Source organism: Trichechus manatus, unplaced genomic scaffold, assembly GCF_000243295.1.
Source record: "Trichechus manatus latirostris isolate Lorelei unplaced genomic scaffold, TriManLat1.0 scaffold00001, whole genome shotgun sequence".
NCBI classification, from domain to species: domain Eukaryota; kingdom Metazoa; phylum Chordata; class Mammalia; order Sirenia; family Trichechidae; genus Trichechus; species Trichechus manatus.
The window spans coordinates 12,709,644-12,729,818 of NW_004443937.1; the positions used below are offsets into that span (position 1 = coordinate 12,709,644).

At 38.5% G+C, this 20,175-nt stretch overlaps 1 protein-coding gene across 3 annotated transcripts in view; it reads right to left on the reverse strand.

The window, feature by feature from the left end:
- Nucleotides 1-20,175, reverse strand: part of RAF1 (Raf-1 proto-oncogene, serine/threonine kinase) — a 98,677-nt gene that overhangs the window by 71,343 nt on the left and 7,159 nt on the right. Inside the window, exons 1-2 of one of the 3 annotated variants that reach the window (XM_023740505.1) lie at nucleotides 15,366-20,071; nucleotides 7,886-8,106 (exon numbers count right to left, since the gene is read on the reverse strand). The exons of 1 other annotated variant lie outside the window; for it this stretch is intronic. The gene's annotated coding sequence lies outside the window, so the exon portion shown is untranslated. Of the gene's footprint in view, nucleotides 1-7,885; nucleotides 8,107-15,365; nucleotides 20,072-20,175 lie in introns of those variants that run through there. One more of the 3 variants, XM_023740532.1, reaches the window with a different exon arrangement.

A 20,175-nucleotide genomic window follows, 5' to 3' on the forward strand; every position in this document is an offset into this window, starting at 1 on the left:
GGTCAAAATCAACTCCATGACAATGGGTTTGTGTTTGTTATATCCAATAAAGGTCTAATATCCAAAACACATTTTTAAAAACCTTCCATCACTTAATAACAAAAAGACAAACAATCCACCAGAAAATTACTTATGCCTGTCAAAAGACCTTTCCAAGAGAATAAAAACATAACCTACAGACTGGGAGAAAATCTTTGGCAATGACATATCTGATAAAGGTTTAATCTGTAAAATATACACAGAAAACTTCGACAACTGAACAATAAAAAGATAATCAACCCAATCACAAAATGGGCAAAGGACATGAACAAGACACTTCATCAAAGAGGATATCCAGGCAGCCAATAAATACATGAAAAGATGTTCACAATAATTAGCCATTCAAAAAAAAAAACAAACCTACTGCCATCGAGTCGATTCCGACTCATAACAACCCTACAGGACAGAGTAAAACTGCCCCCATAGGGTTTCCAAGGAGCGCCTGGTGGATCTGAACTGCCGATCTTTTGGTTAGCAGCCAAACTCTTAACCCCTATGCCACCAGGATTTCCATAATTAGCCATTAGAGACATGCAAATAAAAACCACAATGAGATACCATCTCACTCCTGCAAGAATGGCACTGATCAAAAATTCAGAAAACAATAAATGCTGGTGAGGCTGTGGGGAGATTGGAACTCACACATTACTGGTGGGAATGTAAAATGGTACAACCACTATGGAAAACGATATGGCACTTCCTTAAAAAACTAGAAATAGAAATACAGTATGATTTAGCAATTTCACACCTAAGAATATATCCTAGAGAAATAAGAGCTGTCACAAGAATAGACGTATACACACCCACGTTCACTGCAGCATTATTCACAGTAGCAAAAAGATGGAAACAATCTAAGTGCCCATCAACAGATGAATGGATAAATAAATTATGGTACATACACACAACGGAATACTATGCAACAATAAAGAACAATGATGAATCCATGAAACATCTCAAAACATGAATGAACCTGGAAGGCATTATGCTGAGTGAAATAAGTCAATCACAAAAGGACAAATATTATATGATACCACTATGATAAAAACTTAAGAAAAGTTTTACACGCAGAAAGAAACAATCTTTGATGGTTCCGAGGGAGGGAAGGAGTGGGGAAGGGAAATCACTAACTAAATAGTAGACAAATGTTAATTTTGGTGAAGGGAAAGACAATACACAATATAGGGGAAGTCAGCACAACTTGACCAAGGCAAAGAAAGACACTTAGAGGAACATAAGAAGAAAAAAAAAAGAGGCAACCACAGTAAATACTGTAACACATACTACCCTACAACAACATTAAAAAACAGTAACTTACAAGCAGATATATAGGCAGATACATATGCTGAATAGGGGGAGGAGGGCATACAGGAGTATACCCACTTGTATATATATAGGTTTGACTATGGATGTTTTTACATACATATTTGTATGCACAGCATGCGTATTTGCATATGTAATAGAACACAAAGGGGGCACAGTCACAGACGCCTCCCAGACACATCCAAACACCCGGAAGGACCGAGTTACTGGCGACCATGGTCTCGGGGGACATCTAGGTCAACTGGGATAATATAGTTCATCATTCTGTTGTACATAAGGGTCACCATGAGTCGGAACTAACTGGACAACATCTAACAACAAAGTTCATTTAAAAAAATGTTCTACATCCTACTTTGGTGAGTAGCATCTGGGATCTTAAAAGCCTGCAAGTGGTCATCTAAGATACATCTATTGGTCTTATCCCATCTGGAGCAAAGGAGAACAAAACCAAAGACACAAGGAAAATATTAATCCAAAAGGAATAATGGATCACATGAGCCACAGCCTCCACTAGCTTGAGCTCAGAAGAACCAGAGGGTGCCCAGCTACCACTACCAACTGCTCTGAATAGGAGCACAATAGACAGTCATGGACAGAGCAGGAGAAAAATGAAGAACAAAATTTAAATTCACAAAAAAGACCAGACTTACTGGTCTGACAGAGATTAGAGGAATTCACAAGACTAGGACCCCAGACACCTTTCTAACTCAGAACTGAAACCACTCCTCAAGTTCACCTTTCAGCCAAAGATTAGACAGGCCTATAAAATAAACAATAATACACGTGAGGAACGTGCTTCTTAGTTCAATCAAGTATACAAGACCAAATGAGGAACATCTGCCCAAAAGCAAAAACAAGAAGGCAGGAAGGGACAGGAACACTGGACAAATGAAAACGGGGAACCCAGGGTGGAAAGGGGGGGAGTAATGACACATTGCGGGGACTGCAACCGTCACAAAACAATCTGTGTATAAATTTCTGAATGAGAAATTAATTCGCTCTGTAAACTTTCACCTAAAGCACAATTAAAAAAAAGACAATCCAATCAAAAAATGGGCAGAGGACTTGAACAGACATTTCATCAAAGAGGATATTCATAGGCCAATAAGCACAGGAAAAGATGCTCAATGTCATTAGCTATTGTTATTGTGTGCTCTTGATTCAATTTCGACTCATAGCAGCCCAATGTGACAGAGTAGAACTGCCCCCATAGGGTCCCTAGGCTGTAATCTTTACAGGAGCATATTGCCAGTCTTTTATAGAAACCAAAGATTATTAGTGGTTACCAGGGGCAGGTCGGGGGGGGGGGGTGGTAAAGGAGAGGTTTTGCTTAGAGGACACTGAGTTTACGTTAAGAGTGGTGAAAGAAATTGGAAAAGCAAAGCGATAAAGGTTGCACAACATGAAGAATGTAATCAATGTCAATGAATTGTACATCTGGAAATTGCTGAATTGGTGAAGGTTTTGGTGTGCATATTCTCACCCCCCAAAAAAAAAAAGAACAAGTTATTTTCTAGTACAATTCCTCGTGAACTGCTGAGAAGTGATCTTACATAGGACACTTGCCTAATTTATTCTGATGCTCATAATCCATGAGAATACCAAATTGTGATAAAGACATTTTAAACTGTTAACACAGTCATCTCAGCCTTCTCACCCTGTGGCCCAGTTCTAGAATAATTTCAGTGAATTGTTGCATTCAGAGGCATTTCTACCAATGAATAAACAGTGCCAGATTAAGAAAGTATAAACTTTTAAAAAAACTCTGGGAGGGTTCTGTTGTTGCTTTTGCTTTTAGAGTTTACTTGATGCTATTAAAAAATGTTTGAAAGCAAGACTGTCTTCAAGGTACAAGACTGGGAAGCAACACACATAAAAAATATTATTATGTAGCTTCAGGACAACAAGTCAAATCTGGTAAGACTACAATTATGAAAATGTACTTTAATTACCAGTACTTAGGGTATAATTTTAAGTAATTTGAGTCCCAATGCTTTAACATACATCTCCCACCTTAACGCCAATTCTGTGGCACATTTGACTGAAAACGTTACTCTGCCAATCTCTGGAGATGCAGACCACACCAGAGCATTCACTCAACATTTCCCATGGATTCTCGTCACAGCCCCTGTCCTGAAAAATGGAATTAGATTCCTTCGGACCACAGTAAGAAAAAACAATTACAACAATCCCATATTAATCCAGCAAGCTTTTCAGAAGTTACGTGTTCGAGAACTAAAAGTCCTAAAACTCCTGACCAAAAGACAGAGTCAAGGAGCAGTTGGGCAACCTTGAAGTTAAGGGTGACGTTGTTTTACCCTCTCCCACCTTAGCCAGGCCAAGCAATCAAATAAATCATGCTACTGCCCCTTCAGAATAGGGAAATATACACACACACCACATACTCCAAACAAACAATGTAAAAACTTCAGGGAAGTACTTTCTTTTCCTTCTTCCCAAAAAACCCAAACCTATTGCCATCGATTCATAGCAACCCTACAACACAAAGTAAAACTGTCCCACAGGGTTTCCAAAGCTGTAATCTTTACGGAAGCTGACTGTCACATCTTTCTCCTGCAGAGCAGCTACTGGGTTCAAACCGCCAACCTTTCGCTTAGAAGCTGCAATGTGATGGATCACTTTTGTGTGGCCTTTCTCACCATGGCCTTATAACTCCTACTCAAGTGACTAGGTGGGTGATTGGAGCCCTGGTGGTGCAGCAGTTAAGAGGTCGGCAGTTCGAATCCACCAGCCACTCCTTGGAAACCCTATGGGGCAGTTCTACTCTGTCCTATATGGTCGCCGAGTCAGAAACGACACCACAACAACAGGTTTGGGTTTTTTTTGGTGTGATAGGGTAATTGTGGCCCACCAAAGGGATGGGTCAGTTTTGCCATTCTGCTGGGTTTGAAATGAGCCGCCCCAGAGGCAGTGAAGAGAAGATACCACCACCGCCAAGGAGGAACAGCCAAGACCCAGCACATCCTTTGGACCCAGGATCCCTCCACAGAGAAGCTCCTGGAAGCAGGAGACAGAGAGAGATCCGTAACACTGAAGACAGTGAGACCCAGCAACAGAGAGACAAGGCAGCAGGGGATGGCATGGTGGGCTTCAGGGCCCACGGAGTGAGAAAGCTGAGTGCCTCTGGGCAGAGGCCAAGGGCCAGGGAGAGGCCTGCCGGCGAGCATGTCTGGGAAGAGGCTGTCCTGATGGAAGAACTGTATCCTGAGTGTTCCTGAACCTGAATTGTAACCTGTTACTTCCCTAATAAACCCCATAATTGTGAGTATTGACTCTGAGTTCTGTGTGGCCATTGCTATCAATTGTTTAACCCAGTAGAGAGTGCTGTGGGAGGGATGGTTGATGTCAGAGTCGGTAAAGATGGCATAGAGAGAAGGCATGTCTGAGCCCTGCCTCACAGGAATCAGCCCTGGGTTGTTGATCTTGGTTCTTCCTCCCCCTGGTGAAGTTACAGGAAGTCAGACACCACCCTCACACCATTTTTACAGAAGTCAAGTGCTTAACCACTGCACCAGCAGGACTCCCTTCTTTAAAAATGCCTCAGCAAACCAGTAACTATAATCAGACACTCTGAAAAACCTCATTTTCTAAGTTTTTCTTCAAATACTACTTTAACATTTTAAAATATTAAAGTGGTAGAGCAAAAATATCTAAGGTTCCTTTGCTTTGGTGTTAAATAAGGTTTTAGGTGATTCTTAAATAACCTATCTAAAACCTAGTTTCTGAGAATGTAGCGATGTATTCTGTGTGGCTGGGATACAAAAATCCAAGGATTGATTCCAGGAAGTTTATTTTGGTCAAGAGAACTTACAATTTTATAGAATCTTACAATTTATTCAGCTCTCTTCTCCATTATCTCATATGACTGTTAGAATTAAAACAGGCTAAAGTAGGTATTATTTCTGCCTCTTTTTCAGATGAGGAAAAAGTGAAGGTTTAATTACTTTTTAAGAGAAACAAAACAAAAAATTCAGGTCCTCAGACTCTAAATTACAGCTCTTTCTATTACAACACATTGATTTAAATAAGATGAACTTGAAAAAATTATTTAATGTTATTATTATGCTACTTTTTTTACTGTGGTAAAATACATATAACAAAACATTTGCCAATTCAACACTTTTTACATCTCTAATTCAGCAACATTGATTACGTTCATCGTATCGTACAACCATTACCACTATCCTTTTCCAAATTATTCCACCATCATTAACAGAAACTCAGTGCCCTCTAAGCAACAGCTCCCCTTTCTCCCTTCCCTCCCACCCCTGGTAACTACTAATAAGCTTTAGTCTCTATACATTTGCTTATTTTGTAAGTGGGATCATACAGTATTTGTCCTTTTGTGACTGACTTATCTCACTCAGCATAGTGTTTTCAAGGTTCATCCATGCTGTGGTATGTATCAGGACTTCATTTCTCTTTATGGCTGAATAATATTCCATTGAATGTATGTACCACATTTTGTTTATCCATTCATCTGTTGATGGACATTTGGCTGTTTCTACCTTTTGGCTATTATGAATAGTGCTGCAATTATACCACTTTGAAATAAATACTGTTTATAAATAATGCAACAGACCTGTAGGCAGAAGAAACGAAAATATATACCTATATACCTATATACATACATATATGTATATATATATATGAGTTGGAATTCACTCAACGGCAATGGGTTTGGTTTTGCTTTATATATGTCTTACACACCATAAGCAATTCAAGTTTTTTCTTCATGTTTAAGTGATTTCTACTTCATTTCTAAATTTCTAATATTTAAAGTCATTATCTTAGAGAGCAGTCGTAGAACTAATGCTTTTTCTGTTTTTTCTTTCCTCTTATCTCTTTAAATGATACCGAATGGAGGGTGTACCAAAAAATATAATCTTTTATTCATACAGCCATTATAATCTATAGGTTCTTGGGTAGCACAAATGGTTATACACTTGACTACCAGCCAAAGGCTGGCGTTTCAAACCTACCCAGAGGTGCTTCAGAAGATAGGCCACAGGCCTGGTGATCTGCTTGGAAACCCTATGGAGCACACATGGGGTGGCCATGAATCAGAACTGACTCAATGGCAACTAACAACAACATTTTAATCTGTAGTAGACAGATAAGGATTTGAGACAAATAGAAATATCATGAAGATTCTACAAATTTCTTGAACCATTCTTTTTTACTTTTATTCCCAAAATTTTCTCCCCAGAGTTGGTAATAAATATGAGTTAGATAAAAGAAAATATCTATGTAATTAGAAGATGGCTGAACTACAAACCATGACTCGCTAATTCTGAATATTAGTTAATACAAAAGAATTCCTATACATCAAAATAACCTGGATGCTGCCCTAGAGTTGAAATTCTGTTGTAATATTATCTGGCTGCCCTGAGTTTCTCCTTGGTTTGAATGCAGAGAAAAGAGAAAGAACTAGTAGCAAGAGCTTGAAAAGTCTACATCTGGCACGAATGACCTGAATATACTAAGGTGCCTGTATTTTTAAACAGCCTTTTACTTATTGACATCTAAATTTAATTAAGATTTACTTGTATTTCTTTCTCCTCCACATGGCATCTTACATGTAAGGATTAAATAATGTATGGAAAGCACACAGTATTAGCCTGAGACAATAAATGTTACCTACTTTATCGTTATAAAAGCAATGTTCTACTGATTAGAAATGATGTTCTACTGATGACAATAACCAGGAATTCTTCTATATAGCTCTTTTTCATCCACAGAGTTGAGACCAAATCAGCCTCTTAACCTAACCCTGAGGATCCCTGTGCATGTGAATCACTCCTTTGAAAGCTTACCTCCCTGAGTGGGCTCTCGTTTCCCCATACTGTCTGAGAATGCTGCATACATGACCTTATACATTAAAGAAGCAGAAAACTAACTCCATGTAGCTTTGTACTGCCCACAGAGTACCAACAAAGTCATACAATTGCAATTGAAAGGCCCTGCTTGGGAAACAATTTCTCTAGGAAAAATGATATTGCACTAGTTTTATTTCTTTTCAACTGGTTGCTTTAAATCTTTTGTTCTAACAAAGCAGTATATATGCACATATTTTAAAACATCACCCATCTCCACCTCCTACTCTTTTGTGTGCCTCATCTGTTGATGTTTTTTTTTTTTTTGCTAATGAACTTCATATTGTTAAATAATACGTATATGCTTTTCTTTTTTAAACCAGTGTCTTCGATCCATGACTGTTCCCTCCAATCTCTTTTTTTCTTTCTTTTTACTCAATGCACAAATAGTTATATTCTTTCTTGATTTCTCAGTTTTGGGTATCTATTAACTTCCTTCTATGGAAGATTCAAATTTATCTGTCTTACCACACCCCCCACAACCCCAACCCTCCCCCAACTTTCCAAAATTCGTAACTTTTGGTTAAATTTATTTCCATTAAGTGTATGTCTCTGACAGCTTTTTCCCCTTACACTTCTTTGACCTCACTCTTTGTCAGAGCTATAAAAAAAGTTAACAGTCACCATACCAGGCAATTTTTCATCTCCAATGTTTTCTTAGAGCATCTCCAGCAGCCCTGTCTTCCTGCTCCCCTTGGGACTCTAGGCTGATGCACAACCGTTATCTTGAAGTTTCCCTTCGCCATCATCTAGAGAATACTCTGTCCTGGATCCGTTTCATGCATCCCATGCCTTCCTCTTCTGGGCTTGCTCCTCCTAGTTCTGACTGAGCACATCCCCCGACAGCTTTCTGAGAAAGGATACGTGGGAGGTAAATTTTTTGAAATCTTGAACATTTAAAAAAAAAATTTTTTTTTCCTACCTTCACATTTGATCAGTAGGCCTGGCTGAGTATAGAACTCCTAGGAGAAAATAATCTCTCAGAATTGTGAAGGTATTCAACTGTCGTTTAGTTTCCATTCAGATGGCATTCTAATTCTCAATTCTTTGTATGTCAACTCTTTACTTACTGGAAGCTTTTAGGTATTCACTTCTGGTATTCTAAAATGTCATGATGATGTGCCTCTGTATAGGTCTCCTTTTATTCACTGCACCAGGTTCTCCTTTCAATGTGAAAATTAATATGCTTCGGTTGTGGAAATTCTCTTACATTGAAAGCAAGCAAGAGAGAGAGAAAAAAGAAAAGTACAGAAAAGAGACAATTTCCTCCTCTCTCCTTTCTTGTTTCTTTCTTTCTGTAAAGTCTGTTATTGGATATTGGGTCTTCATAGTATCTCTATTTTAATCACATTTTAATTTTTTATTTATTTAATTTTGGACCATCACTTGGTCTTTTTTGTTTTACTTTCTAAGAGATTTCCTCAATCTTATCTTCTAACACATCTACTGATGTTTATTTCTACTGTCATATTTTCAATTTCTAAAATATCTTCCCTATTCTCTGCAGGTTCCTTTTTTACTGCACCGTTTCTTACTGCATCCATGAAAACTCATCTCTGAAGATATTTATTACAGTTTTCTGTTTTTACATTTTCTTCTGGTTCTTGCTACTGTCAGTTTCCTCCCGAGTAGGCTGAAACCTCCAGCCTGGGTTTTTCTCAGTTCAAAGCCTAAGCTCTTAACCACTATGCTACTGCATTCCAAAACTTAAGTCCCAGGTTCCAAAGCACACATCAACTGTGAAAGACCTTGTTTAGCTCTCAGATTATCTCAGGGAATCACAGTGACTACACACTGTATTATTCATTTACAGCTCTTTGCACATTGTCTCCACACTCCCAGAGATCCTCTGCAGAGTCCTCATGGGGCAATGCTAGATGCTTTACCCATTAGTCCATAGGTTGGAACTCGTGAATGACATCAACACACTCCTAATCTCTTCCAATTAACCACTGCAACTTTTGAGAAAACTCTCTCTCTGCCTGGATTTATCATTTTCTCAAAAAATCTTATTTCTCAATGACAGGAGAAATAAGACAAGGCTTATTATCAAAGACAAGAGAAAATAAACCAAAAGCCATATATAACTTAAAGCTACTTAATGCTTAAGAGAAAGATAAAATATCCTGTTTTGCTATTCTAAATCTTGTGTCTGCTCACTTTTGATTAATTTTATAATGAACCTTTAACATTCCAAAAGCCAATTAATACAATCAGTTGAGAAACAGTTCCACTAAACTCATATCAGAGTATTACCATATAAAATTCCAGGTACCGTAAACTCTCATTAAGAACTGACAAAATTAGCAAAGAAAAACTTTCCGAGAAATCTCTCCAATAAATGGTAAAAGTTTAAGAAAAAACATCAGGTAGATACCCTTAAACACCTTAAGTTTTAGATTAAAAGGCTTCAGTCTGAGCCCCAATCTCACCAAAAATGCTTGTATAAACTTAACAGGAAGCTTCCTAAAAGCTCAGGAAACATTAATCAGTGGAAAAGGAAACTTTGGGGCAAAAAAAAGAATATTTCCCAAAATTGTTAAACAAGGAATCCTGATGGCACATTGCTTAAGTGCTCAGCTGCAAATCTAAAGGTTGGAGGTTCAAACCTAGCAACTACTCTTCAGGAATCTGCTTCTGTAATGATTACAGCCTTGGAAACCCTGTGGGGCAGTTCTACTCTGTCCTATGGGGTGGCTATGAGTCAGAATCAACTCAGTGGCAACGGGTTTGGGTTTCTTGGTTTGGCATTTTAAGCTAGAACCCTAAATTAAATATCTAAGATTTGAAAAAACAGTTTTCACACAAACAGAGATAATAAAATAATTCATTAAATTCAATACTTCCTTCCAGAAAAAAAAAGGAATGGAAATAAGTGTTACTACTTCTGGTCAACAAAAGTTTTGGAGAAAAAAATCTTTAAAACCTTTTCAAATTCCATGAGACATACTGTATCCCACTCACTTTTTATGCCTCTGGAGTTCTTTGGAAAAAAAGCCCAATTTTAAGGCATTTAGCCTCAAGGTGGGAGCCTTTTGAAATGTGTGAAACTAAAAAATCCTGAATGGGAGCCTCACTTTTGTGTAGACTGCGCGTTGCATTAGGTAATACCTTCCAGATATGCGAATCTTCTAAACTTTTCACAGGTCTGCCTTTATTTCTGAGATCAGCCTCCTCACTATGTTTCCTAGTTACTATGTTCTCGTAAGCATGTACTTATCATAAGAATAAGCTACTGCCAGTCTTCATTCAGTCATAGTGGCCATTTTCTCCTTGAAGCCATTCATTGTTTCCAGGTGTTACTGGTTCCCTTCTTTTCTAGCTTCTAAGCAGTAAACAATGCCTTTCCAATAACGAATAATACATTGCAGTGGTACTTTTCAAGAGATCGGAACTCCTGTAAATTATTCTTACCCAGCGTTCAATCTTAGGGCTTCCAATCATTGCTTCTAGTTGTAGCAGGTGGAATGCACCACTGTGAACAGTTCTGCAGTATTCCAGGGCAGCTGTTTCTGCTTCTTAGCTGTCAGTACTGCTTTTGTTATTACGAACAATACATAGTAGTGGTAATTTTCCTGAGATTCAAATTCCTTTAATTTTTATTTTTCCTTTAAGTACCGCTTTTGCAGTAATGAAAAATGAATTGTAGTGGTAATTTTCCTGCTATAAAAAACTCCTTGGCTTGATTTATTTGGGTTGTAAGTAGTACTGCTTGATTTATTTGGGCTGTAAGTAGTACTGCTTTTGCAGTAAGGAAGAATGCAGTGTACTACATTTTGAAAAGTTTCATGAAAAATAGTAAGGCCAAGAAGGAGACTAGAAAAAAATGTACGTGCAATCACTGACAGGTGCCTTCATGTTTTATGTCATGTTTTGCAAATTTTCAATAAAATTTTTAAAAACCAATTTTATCACTGACTCGTATCAGCAGGATTTAAGCTGTCCATGGTCCGCTGGGACATATGGGATCCTAGATAATGTGTATCAAAATCCGTAACTCACAACAAAAATTCTGAATTGGTCCTTTAATCAGCATGCCTTCATTAGTGAAAACACAGTATCAACAAAAAATTCAAAGGAGAAAATAATGGGGTCTAGAAGGGGTTAAAAGGAGTTATCTCCGAACACTCTATGAACAAAGGCAATGAGTACTCTGAGAGGCAAATTAGTTTAAAACTTGATCCCTGCCCTGAATAATTTTATAATTTAGTTGAAGAGATAATACAGGGATTAGGCAGGATTAGTCATATAAAGCCTAAAAGAAGGAAATGGAACTATTACAGGTTATGAAGAAAATTATAAAGGAGACAGCATTCCCAGAAACCTAACAAAAACACCAATACAGCAAATTTACATCATACCTGGAGTTTAAGTTCTAAGGTGAGGATAGGATGAAGTCTAAATCTCTTTAACCTCCCATTAAGTTGGTGGCCTGTATTTAAGGTATTTACTCCATTTCTCTCCCTCTCTGTTTCTTACTCTTATAATAAGGATCATCACTAGGTTGTTGGGAAGATTAAATGAGTTAATGTAAACTCTTAAGAGAACCTGACAGGTAATGTTCAGTCAATAAAGGTAAGCTATTATTATCATTGGGGATCACTTTTGTTTTTTTGACATATCTTCAGACAAAAGGATCACATTCAATGTGAGACAGTCACATTACAAGGTTGGCAAGAACTGAGGATGACTGAAGGAAAAGATTCACTTTCTTCAACGGCAATCAAAACCGCTCCTCAGAACATATGCTCAGTGTAAGGGATGGTGGCTCTTGCCTGTACTATTAAAAAACTTTTTGGGGGGAGAGGGGGAATAGAACAAAAACACAGTTGAATACCCATGTTTTAATGTTTTTATAACGCGACTTCACTATATTTATTCCTTCTTTAAGCTCATTCCTTTCTTCAGTCCGGCCTTGGTCCATCTGATAGACTGAGTGACCGAGTGACCAAGCTGCCTTTAGGGAATAAGTGCTTTGTTTTTGTTTTTTAATTCACCCGGTCACACATCACTAGGGAAAAAAAATCATCCTCACACATAAAAAGTTTCTGCTGAACACAGACATACTCAAATATTTAAAAGATAAATACCATTTCATCCAAGCTAGGAAACAATAATATGTCTAGTTTGGAAATGGCTTAGGCTGGTTTCCCAACCAGTCCAAAAGGGCACTCCGATGCACTGCAAGGTGGTGTGTGTCAATATTTACAGTTTCCTCACTCCTCTTTCTCAATTTCTGACCCCAAACTAGTAACTTCATCAGATGGCTGACCAGCATAAACGCACATGAAGAAAAGTACCCTTCTAAAAGTTAGCAAGCAGGGGCTGCCCAAGTTTAGGAAACAGATTCTAGCTTTTTAAAAGGGTAATTAAAGTATAAGTTAAAAATCAGCTAGTTCAAATACAATTTTGTTCAAGCAATCAGTTCCACAGTGAAAAATATCTTAAGCCCATTTCATTTTTAACTCTTACCACAAATGAGTTTTTCAATATTTTCATTTCAAATCACTTTGTTTGAACTCTTTTTTAAGCCAAGTGTTTCTTTTCATCCCCAAATTAGTCATTATCTCTTCACTTGGGCAGCAACTGCTAATTTTAAAATAAACAGCTCCACTTATGAAGTATACCACAATATAAGTACCAAAACATACAATGCACAAATAAAATATGGTTTAGGGATGATCATTCTGATGGCCAAGTAAACAATGGGGTAAAAAAAAATTGCTACATAACGAAAGGGGAAGGAAGGAAAACAAAAATCACTCAAATAATCTCATCTTATTAAACTAATACCTGCAAGGTTAACACTGATTTAACCTTGTACAACCCCTGTACCACTAATTTCTGTTCCACATAAAAGGCATGAATTTTAGCAGCAGATCTTATATATTCAACAAGTGCTTAAAACCAGTAACACCAGCCTTCCTCAAAAACAAACAAAATACAAACTGGTAGCTTCCCCTTCTTGCCTCTTGGAGCACTCACTCTTGAGCTCTGAGCTGTCATGTAAGAAGTCAGACTGTCCTGCTGGAGAGACCAGGTAGAGAGGCCCTAAGACAACCTACAGAGGGGCCCAGCTGAGCCTAGCCTTCTAGTCTCCCCCACCAAGGCACCTTGCATATGAGCAAAGTCATCTTAGATGCTCTGGCCCAGACCACTGAGTGAACCCAACGGACACCACATGGAGCAGAAGAATCATCCAGCTGAGCCCTGCCCAAAGTCCTGACCCACAAAATCACAAGATATAATAAAACAGTTGTTTTAAGCCACTGACATATATGTAGTAGTTTGTTATGCAGCTTCCTCTAATGGGCAAACTTCTCAGGGCTATACCATAGTCTGAGACTCCTCCTACTCAATCTCCTTCCTTCCCTGTCTCTTTTCATGGGTGTCAGACCTGCACTGATATCTGATGACTTTCCTGCCTACTCTAGCTCCCTCTCTCCTTCTTCCTTCACATGTGTTTCCTCCAAGAAATCAGTTTGGGTCATAACTGACATACTCATACTAGTCCCACTGTGCCAGTGAGGAAAACTGGCTCAGAAAGCCCGTGCAGCTAGTAAGTGGTGGAGCAGAATTCAAACTGAGGTCTGTCTTACTCCAAACCTCATGTTCTTTCCATTACTTTTGATAAGGCAAAACCTTATAGAAAAATTGCTCACTATATATCTATTTTAAAACCTCCTCCTGACCTGCCAGGCTGTGACATAGATACATACGGTCCTGAGACTCCAAGGAGGAAAGTATAGTATGAACAGGCCCCTCAGAAGTACTTGTTAGCCAAAGTTTATTAAGAAAATTTCTGTATCCTACTTTGGTGAGTGGTGTCTGGGTTCTTAAAAGCTATCGAGTGGCCATCTAAGAAGCATTAATTGGCCCCAACTCACCTGCAGTAAAGGAGAATGAAGAACACCAAAGTCACAAGGAAAGTATTAGCCCAAGAGACAGAAAGGGCCACATAAACCAGAGACTGCATCAGCCTGAAACCAGAAGAACTGGATGGTGCCCGGCTACCACCAATGACCACCCTAACAGGGAACACAACAGAGAGTCCCGGATGGAACAGAGAAAAGTAGGGTGCAGAATTCAAATTCTAATAAGAAGACCAGACTTAATGGCCTGAGCCTGGAGGATCCCCAGAAAGCATGGCCCCCAGACTCTCTGTCAACCCAGAACTAAAACCATTCCTGAGGCCAACTCTTCAGACAAAGATTGGACTGGACTATGGAACATAAAATGATATTCGTGGGCATCTCCTGTCTGGAGGTAAGATGAGAAGGCAGAGAGGGTCCAGAGCTGGTTGAATGGACACAGGAAATCAGGGGTGGAAAAGAGGAGTGTGCTGTCACAGTACAGGGGGAGCAATTAGGGTCACATGACACTGCATGTGTAAATTTTTGTATGAGAGACTAACTTGAATTGTAAACTTTCACTTTAAGTACAACAATAAAAAAAAATTAAAAATAATAGCCATTAAAAAAAAAAAAGATTCTGGGGCCAAAAAAAAAAAAGTACTTGTTAGCTCATGTTACGGATTGAATTGTGCCCCACCCCACCCCAAATATGTGTTAACTTGGCTAGACCATGTTTCCAGTATTGTGTGGTTGTCCTCCATTTTGTGATCTGATGTGCTTTTCCTATGTGTTGTAAATCCTACCTCTGTGATGTTAATAAGGCTGGATTAGAGGCAGTTATGTTAATGAGGCAGGACACAATCTACAGGATTAGTTGTATCTTGAGACAATCTCTTTTGAGATATAAGAGAGAGAGGTGAGCAGAGAGGAGAGGGACCTCCTACCACCAAGAAAGAAAAGCCGGGAGCAGACAGTATCCTTTAGAAGTGTCCCTGTGCTGAGAAACTCCTAAACCTAGGGGAAGACTAATGACAAGGACCTTCCCCCCAGAGCCGACGGAGAGAGAAAGCCTTCCTCCAGAGCCAGTGCCCTGAATTCAGACTTCTAGCCTCCTAGACTGTGAAAGAATAAATTTGTTTGTTAAAGCCAAAATAAATAAATAAACAAAATACAGTATAAGTGAATCTACATTCTGTACACTGGCACTGCCCATCTGGGCAGACACTGGGATCTGTCCTCCATGTTTACAACTTACCAAAGCAATTTCATAAAGTAATCGTTTGATTCAGCCATCTCTCCTACACGTCCTTCTGGAATCAGTGGCTTTCATACACAAAGCTTCTCTAGTCTTTAGAGGTGTTCCCAAAGGTAAACATCGTACTTATTTTAAGAACTTATGAGAATTGCTGTAAAGCACCTGTAAAACTGATAGTATTATTTGTTTTTCAGACATTATCTTTAATGAATTTTTCAAGACTAACTTTCTTAAAGCAAGGAGATGCATGGAAGTTTTCCCTGGAAAATAGACCACTAATTCACTAAAGCTCTAAATACCCAGCTACTCTGCCTCATCTTATTTGAAAAGATTATACCCAAGTAACCCATGTTAACAATCTATTATTATTCATTTACCTAGTAAGGAGCCCTGGTGGTGCAGTGGTTAAGTGCTTGGCTGCTAACCGAAAGGTCAACAGCCCGCACCCACCTAGCAGCTACCATGGGAGAAAAGACCTGGTGATCTGCTTCTGTAAAGATTACAACCTAAGAAACCCTATAGGACAATTATTTCTACACTGTCCTACAGCATTGCTCTAAGCTGGAATCAACTCGACAGCACACAAGAACAACTTTGCCACAGGATAAAAAAAGAAAATGTAACCTATATAACTATCCATCAAATTATTAATACCTTAACAAAAAGAACTACATGTATTTTCTATATCTTATTATACTTCAGAAACGCCGGTGGCGTAGTGGTTAAGAGCTACAACTGCTAACCAAAAAGTCAGCAGTTTGAATCCACCAGGTGCTCCTTGGAAACCGTATGGTGCAGTTCTACACTGTCCTATAGGGTCGCTATGAGTCAGAATCAACTCGATGGCAATGGGTTTGGTTTTGTTTTTTTATTATACTTCATCATCTAGTACCTTGCACAAAATTAGGTGCTCAACTAGCTGCTGAATGAAGTACTAATGGAAAAAAGATATAATCAAAATATTTATTGTAATCTTTTTCATGGATGCTAAATCACTATATAAACAGTGACATATAATCTAAAAACTTAAATGATTCTCTATATATACTACAGGGGCCCTGGTGGTGCAACAGGTAAGCACTTGGCTGCTAACCCAAAGGTTGGTGGTTTGAACCCACCCAGCAGCTCTGTGGGAGAAAGACCTGGTGATCTGCTCGGCAAAGATTACAGCCTAGAAAACCCTATGAGACAATTCTACTTCGTCACATGGGGTCTCTATGAGTCAAGGAACACCATTTATGCAACAATTTCTAAGAATCTACTTTCACTACTAGCTACTTTGAAGAGTATAAAGATCAGACAGTCATGGCCATTGCCTTCTTAGAGCTTTTAGAGTAGAAGTAAAAACCACCACCATTTATCACAGACTTACCATGTGTGCTAGGCATAGGACTAAGAGCTTTCAGGCAGGCAAGCAGACCTCCAACAAAACGTGGTAACTTTTTTTTTTGGTGGGAATGGACTTCTTAAGAAAACTACTATAAGAATTAAGACCATGGAAAGGTTACTTCTAGCTTGAGTGGAAGAAAAGGTCAGTAAAGAATGATTTCTTTGTAGTATTTGAGCTTGAAGGGGTACTATATCAACAGATGGATAGCCAAAGTGTATCCAACGAATGAGAGTAGAGGAAGAAAAGTCTGGAAAGAAATCAACCTGATCAAGAAGGGTACAGCTATTTTTGCTTATCACGCAATTTTATTTTCCTTTGTTTTTTGTTTTCCAATCTTTACATAATGTCTTTACAAACACACGGGGTCACCATGAGTCAGAACCAACTCGACGGCAACTGGTTTGGTTTTGTTTTGTTTTTTAAACAAACATACCCATTATAAATAGCAATTCCTCTCTCACTCTCAGTACCCTCTAAATCTTTTATCCTGCTTATTTTTTTTCTATAGCACTTAAACAATATATAAATTAAATTCTCTGCTATGCCCTTCTTTTTCCCTTCCCATCTACCCATACCAAGTAACCCATGTTAACAACCTAGCGTTATTCTTCTGTTTTTCTCCATGCTTATAATCCCATACAGATGTCCTATGCACATATACATGTTTTTTTACAAGAATCTATATTTCCCTATCTGCTTGTTTTTTTAATGCACTGATTGCAGAATGCATGTTCACTGAGGGGAAAAAAACCTGGAAAATATGAAAAAAATACCAAAAAAAACCTAAAATATCCTATAAGCAGCCCTTGTCAACATCTGTGGACATGTATATCCAGTCTTTTCTATGTATATATATTTATAAATATTTTTCTTTATAAAAATGGGACCATATTGTACACAGTACTCTGCTTTTTCACTTAATATATATTATCACCAGGATTAACTGAAATCATCTTTTACTGGTAGACTGAATACATTTTAGATTTAAAAGATATGAGGGTGTAAAGAAAATAACAAGTACATGTACCGCTTATCCAAAAAATTTTCTTCTTTTCAAAAAAGATGAGTCATTAATTATGTGACTAATTTATCTCTTTGAAGACCATTGTATACAAAACCATTTATAAGGGAGAAAAAGTCCATCAGACCCAAACAGAGCCAACTTCTAAGCTTCTGGTTGCCCATGAAATCTAATTAGCAATAAGTAATTCCATTGTCAGACAGATAAAACTAGTCATGAAGGTCGCAATCTCCACCCTCACAATCATACTCTACCTCCAGTCCAAGCTCAGGTCAAAGTAGGTAGAAGAGCATCACATTTATCCCTTCATTCTCTCTGGTTAAAACCTTCTTCCATGTCTAAAACCTATGAAGGCAGGAGGAAACAGCCAGTGTGGCCAAAGCATCCAGAGACAATGAGTCAGCAAGCTGGTAAAGCAGGAGAATGTTCTCAAGGAGCTAGAAGTAAGACCCCAGAGCACTCTACTGATAATGCCCAATAGAGAGGGAAGCTCAAGCAAGGAAACTTGCTCAACAGATGTTCTAAGTTATAAAGTTCTGAGTATGAGTTCAGTAAGTACATTCTCTTTAGTGTAAGCATTTATGAAAGACAGTAGGAAGGAACAAAACCAAGAGGTAACTAACCTCTGAATTGCCATGCAACTACTATTTGCTGTATAAGCAAAATAAGGCTTTAAAAACTGGACATACATAAAGAGTAAGATATGCCCCACCTTTAAGGGGCTTAAGTCTAGTCAGGGACATAAGAGATTTATATTGGACTCTTGGTCTTTCTTATATGGAATTTTTTTTCACAAGTATTAATAAGGAATTAAACATTGAGTTGTTGTTGTCAGGTGTCATCAAGTCAATTCCGACTCATAGAGACCCTATGGGACAGAGCAGAACTACCCCATAGGGTTTACTTGGCTGTAATCTTTACGGGAGCAAATTGCTAGGTCTTTTCTCCCGCTGAGCAGCTGGAGGGTTCAAACTGCCCACCCTGTGGTTAGCAGCCGAGTACTTAACGACTGTGCAACCAGGGCTTCTTAAACATTGAGTAGGAAACATTGAGTTTACCATCTAATGGGATGATAAATTCACAAATGACTATACAATAAAGGCCATAAGAAAAACCAGTGTGAAAAGGTTTTAAGGAGAGGCTCAAGGAAGAAACAAAACAGTACTGAGTGGGAAGAGAAAAAGATCAGGAAATGATTTTTAGAAGATGGTGTCTGAAATGGCTCTTGAAAGAGGAACAGATAAAAGTGAAGAAATCGTGCCAGTCTCTCCCCATTTGGTAAGGTTCTTGAAGGCGAAAGTTGCTATATGCACCCTGTACCAAGAACCTATAAGGTGCCGAAAAAATGGCTGTTGAATTCCACTAAACATAGTATGAGGGAAGCCAAGTTACAAAGGCACAGAGGCAAAACTGCATACTTGGTCTGGTAGGCAACGGAGATTCTCGGAAGATTTGAGTAAAGGCCAGCACATCCACACTTGAATATTCTTTTATCATCACACAACAGGATACATAAGAACCTCTTAACATATTTCCCTCTGTGAAAGAAAGCTGGGGAGCTGTGGGACAAAGGGGTAGGTAAAATTACTCTGCACAGTATTTCTGTATTCTTTAAATCTTGTGGCGTGATATTATCTGTTCAAACCTTAACCAATAAAATTTAATTTTTAAGAATGTGCCCTTCAAGGAAGTGAATCTGGCAGTGGAGAATGAACTGACATGGGAAGAAAGGAAAAAAAAAAAAGAAGTCTTGTTCAGAGGTTTTTACAGTGGTCAAAAAAAAACAACCAAACCCATTGCCACTGAGTCGATTCCGACTTGTAGTGAGCCTCTAGGAAAGGGCAGAACTGCCCCATTGGGTTTCTAAGGCTGTAAATCTTTACAGAAGCAGACTGCCACATCTTTCTCTCACAGAGTGGCTGGTGGGTTCGAACCGCTGACATTTCAGTCGGCAGCCGAGCGCTTAATCACTGCGCCACCAGGGCTCCCTCCTTACAACAGTAGCCCAGGCAAATAATAACAAAGGTCTGACCTAATCAAAGACAGTAGGAAGTAGCTGAAAGCAACTCAAAAATGTAGCTGTCAATGCAGTCTGACAAATGACTGTAAGGGGTGATACAACGGCCCAAACCATGAACAGAATTAATTTATTCATAGTAACTTTATTAAATGTATCTTCTATTATAAAAGTTATATATTCAGAGAATTTGCAAAGCATAAAAAGGTATACAGAGGAAAATTATCCTTATTCCTACTGCTTATCAACCATTAACTTCTACACGTACTTTCTTCCAATTTCCCATGTGGAAGCTTTTTTTTTTTTTTACAGTTAGTACAAAGGAAAGGTCATGGAAGCTCCCTAGACACATCCAAACTCCCTGAGGGACTGAATTGCTGGG